Below are 17,578 nucleotides of genomic sequence, written 5' to 3'. Positions count from 1 at the left end.
AATACAATCTATTAAAGAATAAGGAATGGCTTGTAGCCTAAAATACCTTTGTTTTGATTTGTCTAAGCCTTTCGGACAGTCACCAGATTGTAAATAATGGGCAATCTGTTGATTCCAAGTGGTTGGTAAAGTTGGGGCAGCAGATTGTTCTTCATTATTAAGCACTGTTTTGACTTGTTGCTACACTTCTTTACTATTTTCTATGCCAGCAAGCTGCTCACATAAACCCTTGCCTCTAACTAGCTTGGTTACCTTGGTAGAGATGTCATATTCCATTGCCTTAGTAATCCAACCTGCCCTTTTGTCATCTATGTCTTTGCTGAGCAAAAACTCTTTCATGTATGATGAGTAACCATAAGTTGAATCTTATTGTTAGAGACCATGTGCCTAAATTTCTTAAGGCTTCTTATTACTGCTAACACATGCTTTTCTACAAATGAGTATCTAGTCTCATAATCATGCAAAATTTAGCTAAAGAAAGCAACTGGTTGTTCTAAGCCTTCATCATTTTGCTGACACAACATTGCAAAAATAGCATCCTCACTCCCAAAGGCATATAGAGTAAAATATTTCTTAAAATTAGGATTAATGAGAGTAGGGGCTGCTGCAATTTCTTCATTAATCTCTTCAAAATTGTTCTTACCTTCCTTAGTCCACTGAAAAGGAATGTTTTTCTTAAGAATGGTTGTAAGTGGATGCATCAATGCTGCAATATTAGGAATAAACATTCTGATAAAGTTAATCCTGCCTATGAAACACTTGAGTCCCTTCTTATGTGTTGATAATGGCAATGCAAGTATGGTTGTGATCCTCTCAGGATCTATTGAAATCCCATGCTTTGAAATAATATATCATAGCAACTTGCCTTCATGAACAACAAATATGCTCTTCTTGGGATTTAATGAAACTACATATTCCCTTCATCTCTCAAATACCTTTTTGAGATGGTCAAGATGTTTATTTTCCTTTTTAGAAAAAATAGCTACATCATCTAGGTAAACCAAAACAAACTTGTTAATCAAGCCTTGAAATGATATATCCATTGCACGCTGAAATGTTGCCCCTACATTGGTCAGTCCAAATGGAATTTTATTATAAGCCATTGTACCCCACTTGGTGGTAAATATTGTTTTGTACTGGTCTTCTTCTTTGACCAAAATTTGGTTATATCGTGAATAACTGTCAAGTAATGAGAATCTCTCTGATCTTGATACAACCTGCAAATTTTGCTCCATTGAGGGCAGCGATTAATGGTCTTTCAGGGATGTTTTGTTTAGATGTCTGAAATCAACACATAATCTAAGTTCACCATTTTTTTTCCTAATGCGAACTAGATTGGACACCCAGGATGTGTGCTTGATTGGAAATATGATGTTTCCTTCAATCACCTTATTTAACTTAGTTTTCATAAGATGTTCTAATTTTGGATTAAGAGGCCTTTGTTTCTGCCTTATTGGTTTTGTATTATCTACTAACTCTATGGTATGCTGAGCTAAATGAGGATCAAATACTTTCAAATCTTCATACCTTCATGCAAATATGTCATTGAATTCTTGACAAAGTTTTACAAAAGCATGTTTTTCTTTAGGGGTACATACCTTGCCAATTTTTGGTAGATTGTCTTTGAATATTTCAATAGGTTCATAATATTATTCCTTCACAAACATGTTGCCTTCATCTTTCTTGACCTGATCATCTATATGAAAAATAGATTCAAGGGTTACCAGACCCTTGGACAACTTGTTAGTTTTCAATTGGACAAACTGATTTTCATATTGGTCATTGAACTTACGTTGATTTCTAGCAGAAAACTCAGCTTCTTCAATTAGGAAATTGGTAATCTGGAACTGAGGGCCTTACTACAACTTCAACATACTATTGTCTATCAATATTTTTTAGTTCTTTTAGAATATTGAACTGAGCTCCTAAAGGAGCAAGCCTATCTGCTTCTTTATTTTGACTTCTAGGTATGGACAACAGGTAAAATGCATCAAAATCTTTAGTTAAATCCCATATTCTATGCTTGTACATCTTCAAAAAATCATTTTTGTTGACATGGATATTCGTTACTTGGTTCACAATTAGTTCACTATCACCAAAAACTTGTAAACATTTAACTTTTTTCCTACCTAGCCCATTTTAAGCCATGTGCTAATGATTCATACTTGCTATATTATTTGTATAGCTAAAAGAAAATCTGAAAGCAGTGTAGTATCTCATACCTTCGGGTGAAACTAGCATAACACCACCACTAGAACCATTTTTACCTCTTGAACCATCAAAATAGAGCTACCAAACCTAATTTTTTTGTTGTTTTGACTGTTGGTCAAGCGGAATATCCTCTTTTTAAAGCTTAGGAATAACATAATCCTCCTCATGAATCATATAAACACAAAGACCTATTTCATCCATGATGGTGAAAGGATCTTCTGTAGTATTTTGGGCTACCCACTCATCCAAATTCACAACAGTTATGCCTTGAACAGGTGTATCTGGATCTTGGATAGGTGGTAACTCTTCATAGTCTTTGATGGTAAAATCTACATTTATAGGACTTGGTGTATATGGTTCTAAGTGGCAAGTGGCTTGGGGTTCTAACTTAATGGTAACCTTAGTACCACACCGGGTTCTAAAAAACAAGTGTGACCAATCAGCAGAAAGGTATGCTCCTAATTTTGCTGTGAAATCTCTAGATAGGCAAATAGCAAAATATGGAGGTAAGTTGGCTATGTACATGTCCTGAGGTATTACAAAATTAGGACAAGCATGCAAGGTCAAACCAAGATCTTTGACCAATCCAAATGACTTAATTGTTGTTCCATCTAACTATACAACTCCTCTAAAAATAGGCTCATAAATTAGACCAAGTTTATCTGCAAGGTATTTGGGCATAATTGAACTATTGGCTCCTGAGTCTATCAGGCAATTGTGGACTAGATGGTTGCAAATTATCAATGTTACAAAAAAATGGAGGAGGCTTTGGTGTTTGGATTGGTTGATTATTCTTAACTGGGATATAATTAGCTAATGCAACTTTGGGCTGATCTTTCTAAGGCTCATTAGTCAAGGAAAGATTATCCAATTTTTCTCTCAACAATTCATTTTGTCCAAGAATTTGCAATGCATCTATCATTGTCATAGGAACAATGGTTTTTGTCATTGATTCAAAAATATTAAATGGAACACCACTAACCTTGTATTGTACTTTTGGAATAGCAGGCTCTTGATGAGCCGGTTTTAACTGAGATTGAACTTTATGTTGTTCTTTAGGTGTTGCAGGTTGTCCTCTTGATAAAATCTGCACATTCTGGACAGGTGGAGGTGTCCTAACAACTTGTTGACTTGTAGAAGTTTGTTGTTTTCCTTTATTTGGCTGTTGTCCGGTTTTATTTTGTTGTTGTTCATTATTTATAGCTTGTTGTTGAATATTTGCAGCTTGTTGTCTAATGTCAATAGCACATTTCTTTGACCTTGTATTTGCTGCAACAGGTGAAAAAAGTCTATCTTGTGCTTGCAGATAATTAACTCCACAAAATTCCTCACCTTGCCAATTCATCATACCACCTTAGGATCTTATGGTTCCTCATTTATACCTGCATCTTGATTTGACATGTTATTCTGAACCATCAAAGCTTGTGATTGAGCATTCATTGCATTTTGGCATGATGCTTGACTATGAGGTTGTTGGCAAGGAAAACACCACTCTTGTGCCATATTGTTCTGAGCAGGAATAATTTCTTGAGAATTGCTAGTAGTATTCTGATTATACTCCTGGTTTTGCCTATTGTTGTAGTTCCTCCTTTGATTCTGAGCATCAACTTGGTAGTTAGGCCTATTAGGTTGATAAGGAGGTTGATATGGGGCTTGATACCTTTGATTTTGGTTCTGATTTTTCTTGATGTTCACCAATTCATTGCCAAAATTTTGCATAGTCTACTGGATTTGTTGAGTTGCTTCAACATTCTTTATAAACATCTCTTGTAACGTATGTAGTTGCTTTGACGAGTCTTCTACAACACTATTTTGAACATAATTTTGAAAACCTGGTGATGGAACAATAGGTATTGCAGCTATAGGGGGTATTTGTAAAGGCATCAATGGTTGTATATCAGAAAAAATAGGCATAGGAGGCCTAGGGGCAATTTTACTAGCTTGTATAAGACTATTTTCTTCTCTAATAGATATATCATAAGTTGTTGGTAATGTAACCCCACCCATAGATTGAATCATAATAGCAATATCTCTATTTAAAGCTCTCAAATAATATAAAAATGCATGTTCAGGAGAGGGTTTTATCATTGTAGGAATTCTATTCTAGGTTCGCTCAAAATGGTAATTGAAATCTGTCATCTGCTCTTGTAGTTCCCTCTTGATAGTGGTCATTTGCTCAACCAATGATAGGTGATCCAATTTATTTGCAAATTGCTTTGTTATCTTATCACCCAAATCATCCCAATCAGTAATTGAATCAATTTACAAACCCTTGAACCATTGTAGTGTTTTGCCTTTGAATAATGCTGCCAGCAGTCCGAGTGCCACATTCTCTTGGGTTATATGGTGAACTATACATAGAGATGCTACATCTCTTATGTGCTCAATGGGTGTGATGTGGTCTTCACCAGTGAAACTAGGAATACTTTTCAAAGCTGCTCCTTGTATAGGATCATGTTGGGTCAAATTCAAAGGGCTTCCTCCATTGAAGGGTACAAAAACATGTGCTCTTGGTATGACCATTGTAAATATTGGAGGATTTGCTGGTGGATTCTAGATGACTGAATTGGAGTAGTTACAAAAATAGGATTTATGTGGGTAGCAAAATTGGGTTGAGAATTATTAGGTAGAGGAGAAGACTTAGACAAAAGATTGAAATATGGAGTTTCAAGAAAAACTTCAACTGACAAACTTTCAGGAAACTCAACTACTAGTTTGTTGTTTTTTCAATTTTTTTCGTTGTCCTTAACCTTCTTTGCAGTGGTGGTAGCTCAATATGCTCAACTAGATCCTTTCTCTGTCTAGTTTAATACTTTTTCATATGTTGTTAAGCCCTGTTCTGCGCATAAAACTAGAAAATAGAGTCGTTGGGTATTTAAAAAAAATAACCTCAATAGGCTGAAATGTTGCTGTCAATACCAAAACAACCGCAAAAAATGGATTTTATTTGAGCTGTGATAGCTCAAACATGTCCCACCGGGCGTGCCAAAAATTGTTGTCACTAAGGATTGCACCCGTGATGCTAAGTTTGAAAATAAGCAATCATGTGAAACATGGAAACACCTTCGAGTCTGTGGGTTGCTCAAAGTGAAGGTGAATCTCCGAAGATCAGGTTGGCTTCCTGTTTGGTGAATCTCTTGTCAATACTTTTGATAAGAAAAGGGAAAGAAAGGGATAAAAAGCTTGCATGTAATTAAAAAAAAATTCTAATGAAGGTGATGCACCAAATATCTTATCTGAGGTCTGCAACCTACTTTAACTCACAAAACCTTCAACAAATAACTTTGATTGCTTCACAACTCAACTAAACATGTAGATGCATAAACATTTCCTAGAAAGGGATGAATTTAATGCATGCATGAAGGAAAACAACAAGTTTTCACAACTTCAAGTAGTTAAAATCAACGAACACAAACTAGACCCTACAACTAACATGTATCTCCTTGCACCACAAATTGACTGAATGAAATAAATTAGAGGATAAAAATCACAGGAAATTATCAAATCATTCATTCACTAGATAAAACAAGAAGTTCCAAGAAGGAAATCTACTGCTATATTACTGAAATATAAAGGAGTGTCATTGTTACAAACACTCAAATACTACTGAGCTACAATGTTTTTTTTCAAAAATGTGTATGTAAAAAAGAAAGAATGAGAGGGGAAAAGGGAGAGAAGGAATATATAGAAATCATGATGAATCCCCTTCAAAACCCTAAACTGATTGCATGAGAAAAGCCTTCAGTGAATCTGCCCCAAAAATGGCATAAAAACTCATGCATAATATTGTAAAATAATAATCTTTACTGCTCAAAAGGATTGCCACTGATCCTGCATGAAGAGAAAATCTGCATATCTAAATGCAAAAAATAGCTACATCCATGTGGAAGTTGCATGATGAACTGAACTGTGGCTATATGAAAAAGAAATCCCACTGAAAAAAATCTTATGCATTCCCTGGCAACTGCTCTCCGTGTTGAAACTTCTATTAAAAATGGTTTAAAAAGGGCATCTCTCTGTTTCACGAGATTTTGAATGGTATGTAACACTTGCATGTTCAGACAATCAATAAGAATCTGCATTAATCTTTCATTCAGAAATTCATCTCCTTGCTTGGCGAGATTTTCACCGTTCAAACAACCAGTTCTGACTGCACCGTGCAATTTTTTATTGCTAGCCACTGGATCTAACTATGGCCACTTGCATTAAATTTTCATTTACTTTCTACCATGCCCCACCATTTGTTGACAAATCCGCATGATTATCCATCGAGTAGTTTTTCATTGCGGTATGGCAACCACCATTTGATCTATCGAGAACCTACTTGCTTTTTACCTCTACTTGTTTTCTTTTATCTCTCTTGTTTCTCTCTTCAACCTTGGCCCATGGGAACGAGTGATGAATTGAATCACTTTGAACCAGTTCAAAGTTCAAGTTCAAGGTTGACTTAAAAAATATAGACATTCGCTCATCTGTAGACTTTTGCCACGTGTCAACCTCTGCTTTGCTTGTGGGTCCACTTTGTCTACCATCTGGACTGCCATTTGGACTGGACCCATATTGTCACTAAGTACTCTCTATCCCATGGCGTATCCTCATACATTCTTAGCCCACCTCGACAGCCACCTCTACTTCCACGTCATCAATCGCCAATTCACAGGAGATAATCAATGAGCATCTTCATCATGCAGTATAGCAATGACAGTTGATCTGTCACTGCTCAATCTTTATCACCTTAGTTGCTCACCTCTCCTTTGTCTTTTCTGCATGTGCTTTGTTGCCATGTCACGAAGGTAACTAGAGAGCTTCTTTCTATAGGGGTATAGCGATAGCCCTTAGATCTTTCAGACTATTGTTGATCTTTCCTCAACTTGCTCGACTTTTAACCTCAACTGATTTTCTCTCTTGTGCCATGTTGCAAGATGTGTCACCCTTTGATTAGCTCTGGAGATCCACCTGGGCACCACCTGTTTGTCGGGCCTACCACGCAACTTGTTCTGTTGGATATCATTCTTTCGGCCAAACTACTCCCTCGGCGAGTCATTTACCAATCTCATTGAACCTGTTGTTTCATCGATATCTTTTATTTGCATGGAACTGATGCCTTCAGTGAATCCGTTTAGAGATCCATCGATGTCAAGGTTTGCTTGATGTCGATGAAACTGATCTTTCGGTGAAACCTTATCGAGACTCATCGCAGCCAAGGTCTTCTTGATAAGTCACTTTGATGACATGCCACCTGTCATGAGGGTATTCATTTCAAGAACTTCACAACTGCAATACAACGACACTCATTGATAGCCCCAAAATGTCACTCCACCATCCAATCTCCCTTGATCTGCACTGGTTCGCACTTTCTCCTGCACTTTTCATCGAGCCTTCGAGGCAACTTGGAACCTGCTATTCCGATGTCTAATGATGACACACACCACTTTGCAATCTCTATCGGGCCTTCGGTGTAACATATCATGGATCTTACCGATGTCTGATGGACCTGGGCTCACCTTGTCACGAAGTCGCGGTGATAATTGGGCTTGCATCTTTTCCTTGCACCTTAGCGACCACTGTTTGATCTTTTTCCTGACCATTGGATGTAATCAATCTACTTGATCTTTACTCTTGGTCTTTTCAGTCTGATGCAAAATTTGGGTCGCGTTGAGATGTGTGTGCACACAAGGTTGACCAGTCCATGAGCTTCCTCTTCTTGCCAAGAGCTCGTAAGCTTTGACACTATAGTTATATGTGACTTTGGTTTTAAATACAAAAAAGCTCCTTCCCGTGACCAATGTTGGATAAGTTCTTTTCACGGCCCTTGCTGTTATATGTGACTTGCACCTGAGCATTTGTCATGAAAATATCCGATCTTGATGCTTGAAAACCTCTGAGTCCTTTGTCGCTACTTGATCAAGCGGCAGGGAGATTTTTGGCATTTTTAAATCAGCATTTTGAGCTCAACCTCTTTGGGAGCTCATTTTAACCCACATGTTGCATTGCTTCTCCTCTATCTGCACATGAAGCAAACAAGTTAGAGAAAAAAGGTGTACTTCTGATTTCTTGCTCATGATTTGGACCTTTTCAAAATGAATGCAAGGCTTCATTAGGGCACCAAATTTGGCATGTGCAAAATTTTGGTAATAGTCACATTAGCAATATTTAACATACCTTGTCTTCTCCTCCTATGACCTTCTCTGTCTCTTTCTCTATACACTTCAATTTGGTCATTTAGAAGTTTTCTTTTGCATTTAGACTTCCGATGACTACTACTCCCCATTTACCTCCACAAAGATACTCCTAAATGATTGACAATTTAAGATTTGAAATTAAGAATCTCCCAAAAATGCAAATTTGTCTCAAGCTATCTGAAAAACCCATGATCGTCGACAAAAAAAAAATATGCAGACTGTGGGCTGCTGGAATCTACAAAATGGCCCACAAGGCTCTTTTTTATTTACAAAAATTGGAAATCCGATTTTAATGTATAAATTTGTGGTCCCAAATTTTTTCTTGTTGCCACCTTTTTTTTATTGTTGCCACATTAATGGCAATGACAGAAATCAGATATCCCATATCCAATTTTATTACTCATATTTTAGAAACTCATATTTTAGAAAGAGAGAGAGAGAGAGAGAGAGAGAGAGAGAGAGAGAGAGAGAGAGAGAGAGAGGGAGATGGAGAGGAATAGAGGGGGAGAGAGAGAGAGAGAGAGAGGAGGAGGAGGAGGAGGAGGAGAGGGAGACAAAGATGGTTCATATTATTTCATTATGGGTCATAAAGAGTCCTATGGTGTCCTACGATCCTTTAGGACACCATATGACCGCTTAAGAAACCATATTGGGTCGTTATGGGTCCTATGGTGTCCTAAGGGGTCATATTGTGTCCTACGACCCCTATGGACAACATAGGACCCCTTAGGACATCATATGGTGTCGTTAGGGGTCATATGGTGTCCTAAGGGGTCATATATTGTCCCATGACCCCCATAACAACACAATTTGGTGTCTTAAGGGGTCATATGGTGTCATAAGGGGTCATAAGGGGTCATGGGACACCATATGACCTCTTAAGACACCAAATTGTGTTGTTATGGGTCATATTTTGTCCTAAGGGGTCATGGGACAACATATGACCCCTTAGGACACCATATGACCCCTAATGACACCATATGGTGTCATAAGGGGTCCTATGGTGTCCTATGACCCCTTACGATACCATATGACCCCTTAAGACACTATATTGGGTCGTTATGGATCCTATGGTGTCTTAAGGGGTCATATTATTTCCCACAACCCCTGAGGACACTATAGGACCCCTTATGACACTATATTGGGTCATTAGGGGTCCCATGGTGTCCTAAGGGGTCATATTATGTCCTAAGACCCCTTAGGACACCATAGGACCCCTTAGGACACAATTTGGTGTCTTAAGGGGTCATACGGTGTCCTAGGACATCATATGACCCCTATGGACACCATATGACCCATAACAACACCATATGGTGTCATAAGGGGTTGTATGTTGTCCTTAGCAGTCATATGGTGTCCCATGAACCCTTATGACCCCTTAGGACATCATACAACCCATTATGACACCATATTGGGTCGTTATGGGTCCTATGATGTCCTAAGGGGTCATATTATATCCTAAGGGGTCCGTCATGGGACAACATATGACCCCTTAGGACACCATAAGACCCCTAACGACACCATATGGTGTCATAAGGGGTCCTATGGTCTCCATAGGGGTCATATGGTGTCCTATGACCCCTTAGAACACCATATGACCCCTTAAGACACCATATTGGGTCGTTATGGGTCCTATGATGTCCTAAGGGGCATATTGTATCTTGTAGGACACAATATGACCCCTTGGGACAACCTAAGGGGTCCTATGGTGTCCTAAGGGGTTGTAGGACACAATATAACCCCTTAGGACACCATAGGACCTGTTATGACACCATATTGGGTTGTTAGGGGTCCTATGGTGTCCTAAGGGTTCATATTGTGTCATACGACCCCTTAGGATACCATAGGACCCCTTAAGACACAATTAGGTGTCTTAAGGGGTCATATGGTATCTTAGGACACCATATGACCCCTATGGACACCATATGACCCCTAACGACACTATATGGTGTTATAAGGGGTTGTATGTTGTCCTTAGGGGTCATATGGTGTCCCATGAACCCTTATGACCCCTTAGAAAACCATACGACCTGTTATGACACCATATTGGGTATTATCAGTCCTATGGTGTCCTAAAGGGTCATATTATGTCCTAAGGGGTCCGTCATGGGTCAACATATGACCCCTTAGGACACCATATGACCCGTAACAATACCATATGGTGTCATAAGGGGTCCTATGGTGTCCACAGGGGTCATATGATGTCCTATGACTCCTTAGGACACCATATGACCCCTTAAGACACCATATTGGGTCATTATGGGTCCTATGGTTTCCTAAGGGGTTATATTATGTCCTATGACCCCTTAGGACACCATATGACCCCTTATGACACCATAATGGGTCGTTAGGGGTCCTATGGTGTCCTAAGGGGTCATATTATGTCCTACGGCCCCTTAGGACACCATATGACCCATAACAACACAATTTGGTGTCTTAATCTCTCTCTCCCCCTCCCTCTCTCTCTCTCCCCCTCTCTCTCTCTATCTCTCTCTCTCCCTTCCTCCCCCTCTCTCTCTCTCTCCGCTAATCTCTTTATCTCTCTCTCCCTTCCCCCCTCTCTCTCTCTCTCTCTCTCTCTCTCTCTCTCTCTCTCTCTCTCCCCTAATCTCTCTCTCGCTCTCTCTCCCCACTCCCCCCTCTCTCTCTCCCTCTCCCTAATATCATATACTAATTTATTTATAAATTAATATATTAAAATATTATATATTAATATATTAATAAGCATTAGATTAATTATGTGCAAATTTAGTTAGTGAATTTACTTATTAAAATCAGATATCTGATCGATTTGTGTTGTAAAATTTTCAAATTTCAAATTTTGGCTTGAGAATGCTTTGGGATTTGGCTTGGAAGTGACAAGCTTGGAAAGTCAACTGAAAAAACGTGTTTTTCAGTATTCCTTGATTTTCCAGACTTTACACTGGTGGCTGACAAATTTTTTTGTAGCCAAAATTGATAAAATGAAAAGGGTTTTTTAAGGATGTTCTCAACTTTCCAACAATATAAGGCTTGTCTTATTTCGACAAATAAATAATTATTATTTATTTTCTAATTGAATTCTAACAATAGTCCTGATTGATATATTGATTGAAAAACACTCATAACTTTCAAACGGTATAACATTTTTTGAATCCTAAACATGCATCACATCCTATGCTTCATCTACTATAGGGAAAAAAAAAAAAATTTAAAATTCATAAGGTTTTGACCATGTTAAGGTGGTCAAACATAGGAGTTTCTGAATTTCTGAAAAGCTATAGTAAAAAATTTATAAATAATTATTTACTATATCCAAAATTATAAAAAAATATGTGTCATATCCGGACATGAGTATAATACTCATATTATAAATATTATAAAAAATATTATTATTTGATTGTGATTAGGGTGGTCAGACATATGTTTACTTCTTATCTTTTTACTGAAATTTTAGTACCACTGCATTGAAATTTGAAATTTTCATCAAATAGGATTTTTTTTTTCCAAAAAACAACTAGTAGCTTAGAAACTAAATTCAATTTTCTATAGATTCTCTTCTTACATATTTTAAAAATAATGTTCACAACTTATTCAAATTTTCATGTCAAGTTGCATAACTCTAATTTTTTGAAATGTCATTGCCACGTAAGGGCCCGTTTTGGCACACCATGATCCTACAAATACCCAACTCCTATTTGACTTTATTGGATACCATGTTGTATGCCTATATGACAATTTTGAACATATGTTTTATATTACAAATATGTGACCTTCTATGTCCATATGGACTTTGGCAAGCTCCTATTTGACTTTATTAGATATCATGTTCTATGCCTTTATAGCAATTTTGAACATTTTTTTTTGTTTTATGAATACCTGACATTCTATGTCCATATGGCTTTTGGCAAGCCTATTTGTCTATACCGAACATATTTGATACTTTTATTGGTATACAATGTTGTATTAATTTGTAGCTTTTTGGTTAATGTAAATCATTTATCATGGATATCCATAATTGCAGTACAAATGATTAAATGAATAATTGCACAAAGTTTATTGTTAATTAAGCTTTGAACCTAAATATGTACTTGTAATCCAAGACACAAGCTGATAGGGATCAACACAAATTCAATAGTTATAGTCAAAATAAGACTATATAAGGGAAACATGGAAAGAACCAAAATTAGACAATGTAAGACACCATTGTACCAATACCCATTCTAAAAAAATTACATAGCGCATACTCTTCTATTCCTTGAATGCATACCCTAATAGAGCTACTTTAAATGACTCCCAACAATTAATAATACTTAAGAGTATTTAAGTCTATTAATCTAATGCATATCTTAATAGAGTGTTATAGCATGGCCCCGTAGGATCAGATGACTCATTCATATGTCTCATGGACGTCGAGAAATAGGTCGCCCAAGTTTGACAACTTTTTGCGCTTTGAGCACTTAAATGGGATGGCCGATAGGGTGTGCTCCACATCGATTAGATAAGTTGGAGAGAAAAACAAAGGCATTCCTAGTGTAAACTAGGCCACCCAGATGCGTACAAGTTGACGGTTCGGTGTCACGATGAGCAGATTGAAAGATGGGTCATTGTGCAACTTCTCATTGAACTCATCTAACTCTTTTTGTCGCAACCGAGAAAGTGTCACCATGAGAAATTGGGTCCGAGTCTACCTAAACCGAGAGAGGATTTTTTAAAGTGCCATAACATGACCCCATAAGATCAGACAACTCATTCTTATGATTAACGGGCCCCTAAAATGCAATGCCAAAGATTGAAAACTTTGAGCAACTTGAGCATTTAAGTGATTTCGCTGCTAAGGTGTGGCCCACATCGATAGGAGGAGTTGGAGAGAAAAGAGAAGACATTCCTAGTGTTAACCCGACCACTCAGACATGTACAAGCTGACAGTTCAGTTTCATGACGAGTGGATTGAAAGATGGGGCATTGTTCAAGTTTTCATTGAACTCATTTGAAGCTTTTTGTCGCAACCGAGAAAGTGTCACCACAAGAAATTGGATCCAAGTCTACCTAAACTGAAAGAGGCATTTTTATAGTGCCATCAAATGACCCCGTAGGATAAGATGACTTGTTCTTATGATTAAAAGGCGTTGAGAAACGCGTTTCCGAATATTGACAACTTTGAGCAACTTGAGCACTTAAGTGATTTCACTGCTAGGGTGTGGCTTGCATCGATCAGACAAGTTGGAGAGAAAAATGAAGGCAATCCTAGTGTAAAAGTGGACACCCAGATACGTACGAGATGAAGGTTTGGTACTGTGACAAGTGGATTGAAAGATGGGGCATTGGACAACTTTTCATTGAACTCATTTGACGCTTTTTGTCGCAACCGAGAAAGGTTCACCACAAGCAATTGGATCTGAGTATACCTAAACTGAGAGAGGATTTTTTACTGTACCATAACACAACCCTATAGGATTAGACAAATTATTCTTATGATTCATGGGCACCGAGAAACGTGATGCTGAATATTCACAACTTTGAGCAACTTGAGCACTTAAGCAATTTCGTTGCTAGGGTGTGGCCTGCATCGATCAGACTAGTTGGAGAGGAAAAAAAAGGAATTCCTAGTGTAAAACCAACCACCTAGATGCATATGCACCTGATGGTTTGACACTGCGTTGAGCAAATTGAAAGATGCCCGACATTGTGCAACTTTTCATTGAAGTCATCTGATGCTTTTTGTCACAATCGAGAAAGTGTTGCCATTAGCAATTGGATCAGTGTCTACCTAAACCGAGAGAGGAGTTTTTAGAGTGCCATAACATGACCCCATAAGATCAAACAACTCATTCTTATGATTCATGGGCACCAAGAAACGCGGTGCCGAATATTGATAACTTTGAGCAACTTGAGCACTTGAGCAATTTCACTACTAGGGTGTGGCCCACATCGATCGAACGAGTTGGAGAGAAAAACAAAGGAATTATTAGCATAAACCCAGCCACCCAGATGCTTACAAGCTGACAGTTCAGTGTCGTGACAAGCGGATTGAAAATGGGTCATTGTGCAACTTTTCATTGAACTCATCTGACGCTTTTTTGTCGCAACCGAGAAAGTGTCACCACGAGCAATCAAGTCCGAGTCTACCTAAATTGAGAGAGGATTTTTTAAAGTGCCATAACATGACCTCACAGGATCAGATGACTCATTCTTATGATTAATGAGCACTGAGAAATGCGATTCCCAATATTGACAACTTTGAGCAACTTGAGATCGTAAGCAATTTCGCTGCTAGGGTGTGGCCCGCATCGATCAGAGGTTGGAGAGAAAAATGAAGGCAATCCTAGTGTAAACTTGGTCACTCAGACGTGTAGGAAATGATGGTTTAGTGTCACGATGAGAGGATTGAAAGATGGGGCATTGTTCAACTTTATATTGAACTCATCTAAAGCTTTTTGTTGCAACCAAGAAAGTGTCGCCACGAGCAATTGGATTCAAGTCTACCTAAATCAAGATAGGATTTTTTAGAGTGCCATCACACAACCCTATAGGATAAGATGAAATATTCTTATGATTAATAGGCGCTGAGAAACGTGTTGCCAAATATTGACAACTTTGAGCAACTTGAGCACTTAAGTTATTTCATTGCTAGGGTGTGGCTCGCATCAATCAGACGAGTTGGAGAGAAAAACGAAGGCATTCCCACCATAAACCTGGCCACCCGAATGTTTACGAGATGAGGTATTGGTACCGTGACAAGCGGATTGAAAGATGGGGCATTGGGCAACTTTTCATTGAACTCATCTGATGCTTTTTGTCGCAACCGAGAAAGTGTCACCACGAGCAATTGGATTTGAGTCTACCCAAACCGAGAGATTATTTTTTACAGTACCATAAAATGACCCTATAGGATCAGACGACTTATTCTTATGATTCACGGGCACTGAGAAACACGATGCCAAATATTGACAACTTTGAGCAACTTGACACTTAAGCGATTTCGCTGCTAGGATGTGGCCTGCATCGATTGAACTAGTTAGTGTTAGGTCTCGGAGACAACTGAGAGGGGGGGGTGAATCAGTTGTCAAATAAATTCAAACCAAAAGCCAATTAACCAACTTAATGCTTAATATTGGTAAACTAGTTAAGTATGTCGGTAGACAGTGTTAACAGTAAATTGCTATACCGGTAAGTATTAATGCATGAAACATAAACATAAAGTCATCCACAACACATAACACCAATATTTGTATGTGGAGACCCTGTAAGGGGAAAAACCACGGTGGGAAACCTTACCCACAATTAGATGATACTACTATAGATAGTAAGTGTACATAAATGGGGTCTGCACATGCAGAAAGGCCAACAGCCTAGAGCTCACTACTCAATCACAAAATGGGAGTCACACTAACTATAGTTGGATGGTTAAATCCAATAAGAATGTACTGTAAAAAATAGCATCTTCATATGCTAGATTCAGTACCGGTGTAATGCTGATATGCTTATACAAAAACCTAGCTTCACCTTCAAATGATGTCTTCGTGTATACCTCTGCTTAATCTTGCATATACCTTCACTTAATTCTTTTTCTGCATTTCACACATGATCTTACAAATAAGATCTTACACTTATACCATACCCTAAGACCAATTTTAGTAGGTCGGCTCTACAAGATATTACAATAAAATCATTTTACAAACAATATAATATCCGATGCAATAATCGATTAAACATGTCATCTTAATGCATTTACATCAATAATAAATCATCTCCATAGCGTGCCATGCTGATCTGGAAAAGATAAACCTGTCTGTGTAACCCTAGATAACACTAGACCTATTTGCTGGTAAAAGCAAATATGCAAATATGAATATACCAATGATCAATTCTTGAAAACAAAGTGTCCACATGATGTCTTCAACATTACCAAGTGTCTTCCATATCATTCCAGGTACCGGTGAACAATATATCCTGCTGGTGAACCATATACCAGTAACTGTGCAATAGTTACTTGCTTGCCGGTGAATGTTGCTGGATCTCCAAAGTGCTTGTTTTCAGTAGGTGTTGACATCAATGACAAAACCATACCAAAATACCAACAATCTCCCCCTTTGGAATTGATGGCAACACAAGATGGAAAAACCATCAAAGTGCCAAAACAGAAATGCCAAATACCAAAAACCAACAATCTCAATTTCTCCCCCTGGGAGCAACATGAGTTTATCCAAAAAATTATTTACAATACCAATCTCTCCTTAAAAGATAATGTGTTTTTCCATAGATATCTCTCTCCCTTTGACATCAAATGCCAAAGTCACAAAAATCAATTTCATATAAAATACCAACTACTCCCCCTGAGAAGTAGCTTCCTCATCAAAGACCGAAATAAAGATTTGTCTTTTAATTTTGCCGGTTGATGACAATCATCAACTGTCTAAGTCTCTACTGGTGGTGGTATGACTCCAAGCTGATCTCTAAGATATTCAAAAGTCTCCTTAGGCAAAGGTTTTGTGAAAATATCTGCAAGTTGTTCTTTAGTATTCACATAAACCAGTTTTATCTCTTTTTCTTCAACTTTTTCCCTGAGAAAATTCAGTTTGATAGAAACATGTTTTGTTTTAGAATGTAATACCGGATTCTTAGATATATCAATTGCTACAATGTTATCACAATATATAGTAATAGGTTCCTTGCATTTTACCTTTATATCTTTCAACATTTGCTTAAGCCATAGTACCTGTGTACAGTTAGTTGCTACTGCAACATATTCTGATTCTGTTGTTGATAAAGATGTACAACTCTGTTTCTTACTCAACCAAGAAACTAATCTCTTTCCAAGAAAGAATTCTCCTCCAGTGGTGCTCTTTCTATCATCCACATCTCCTGCCCAATTTGCATCTGTGTATGCACATAGGTCAAAATTTTCATCTTGAGGATACCATAATCCAAGATTTGTTGTGCCTTGTAAGTACTGGAAAATCCTTTTTACTATTGATTCATGATTTTCCCTAGGATTACTTTGAAATCTAGAAACAATACATACTGCATTCATAATATCAGGCCTGGTTTGTGTCAAATATAGTAAACATCCTATCATAGATTTGTATCTAGTTGGATTAATAGGTGTAGATTCATCCCTTTGAGATAATTTGTCATTTGTAGTCATAGGTGTGCTTACCGGTTTAGAGTTCTCCATCCCAAATTTCTTTAGCAATTCTTTCAAG

This window comes from Cryptomeria japonica, chromosome 4 (assembly GCF_030272615.1).
Source record: "Cryptomeria japonica chromosome 4, Sugi_1.0, whole genome shotgun sequence".
In the NCBI taxonomy this organism is placed as follows: domain Eukaryota; kingdom Viridiplantae; phylum Streptophyta; class Pinopsida; order Cupressales; family Cupressaceae; genus Cryptomeria; species Cryptomeria japonica.
Note: the sequence above shows the minus strand (reverse complement) of the source record.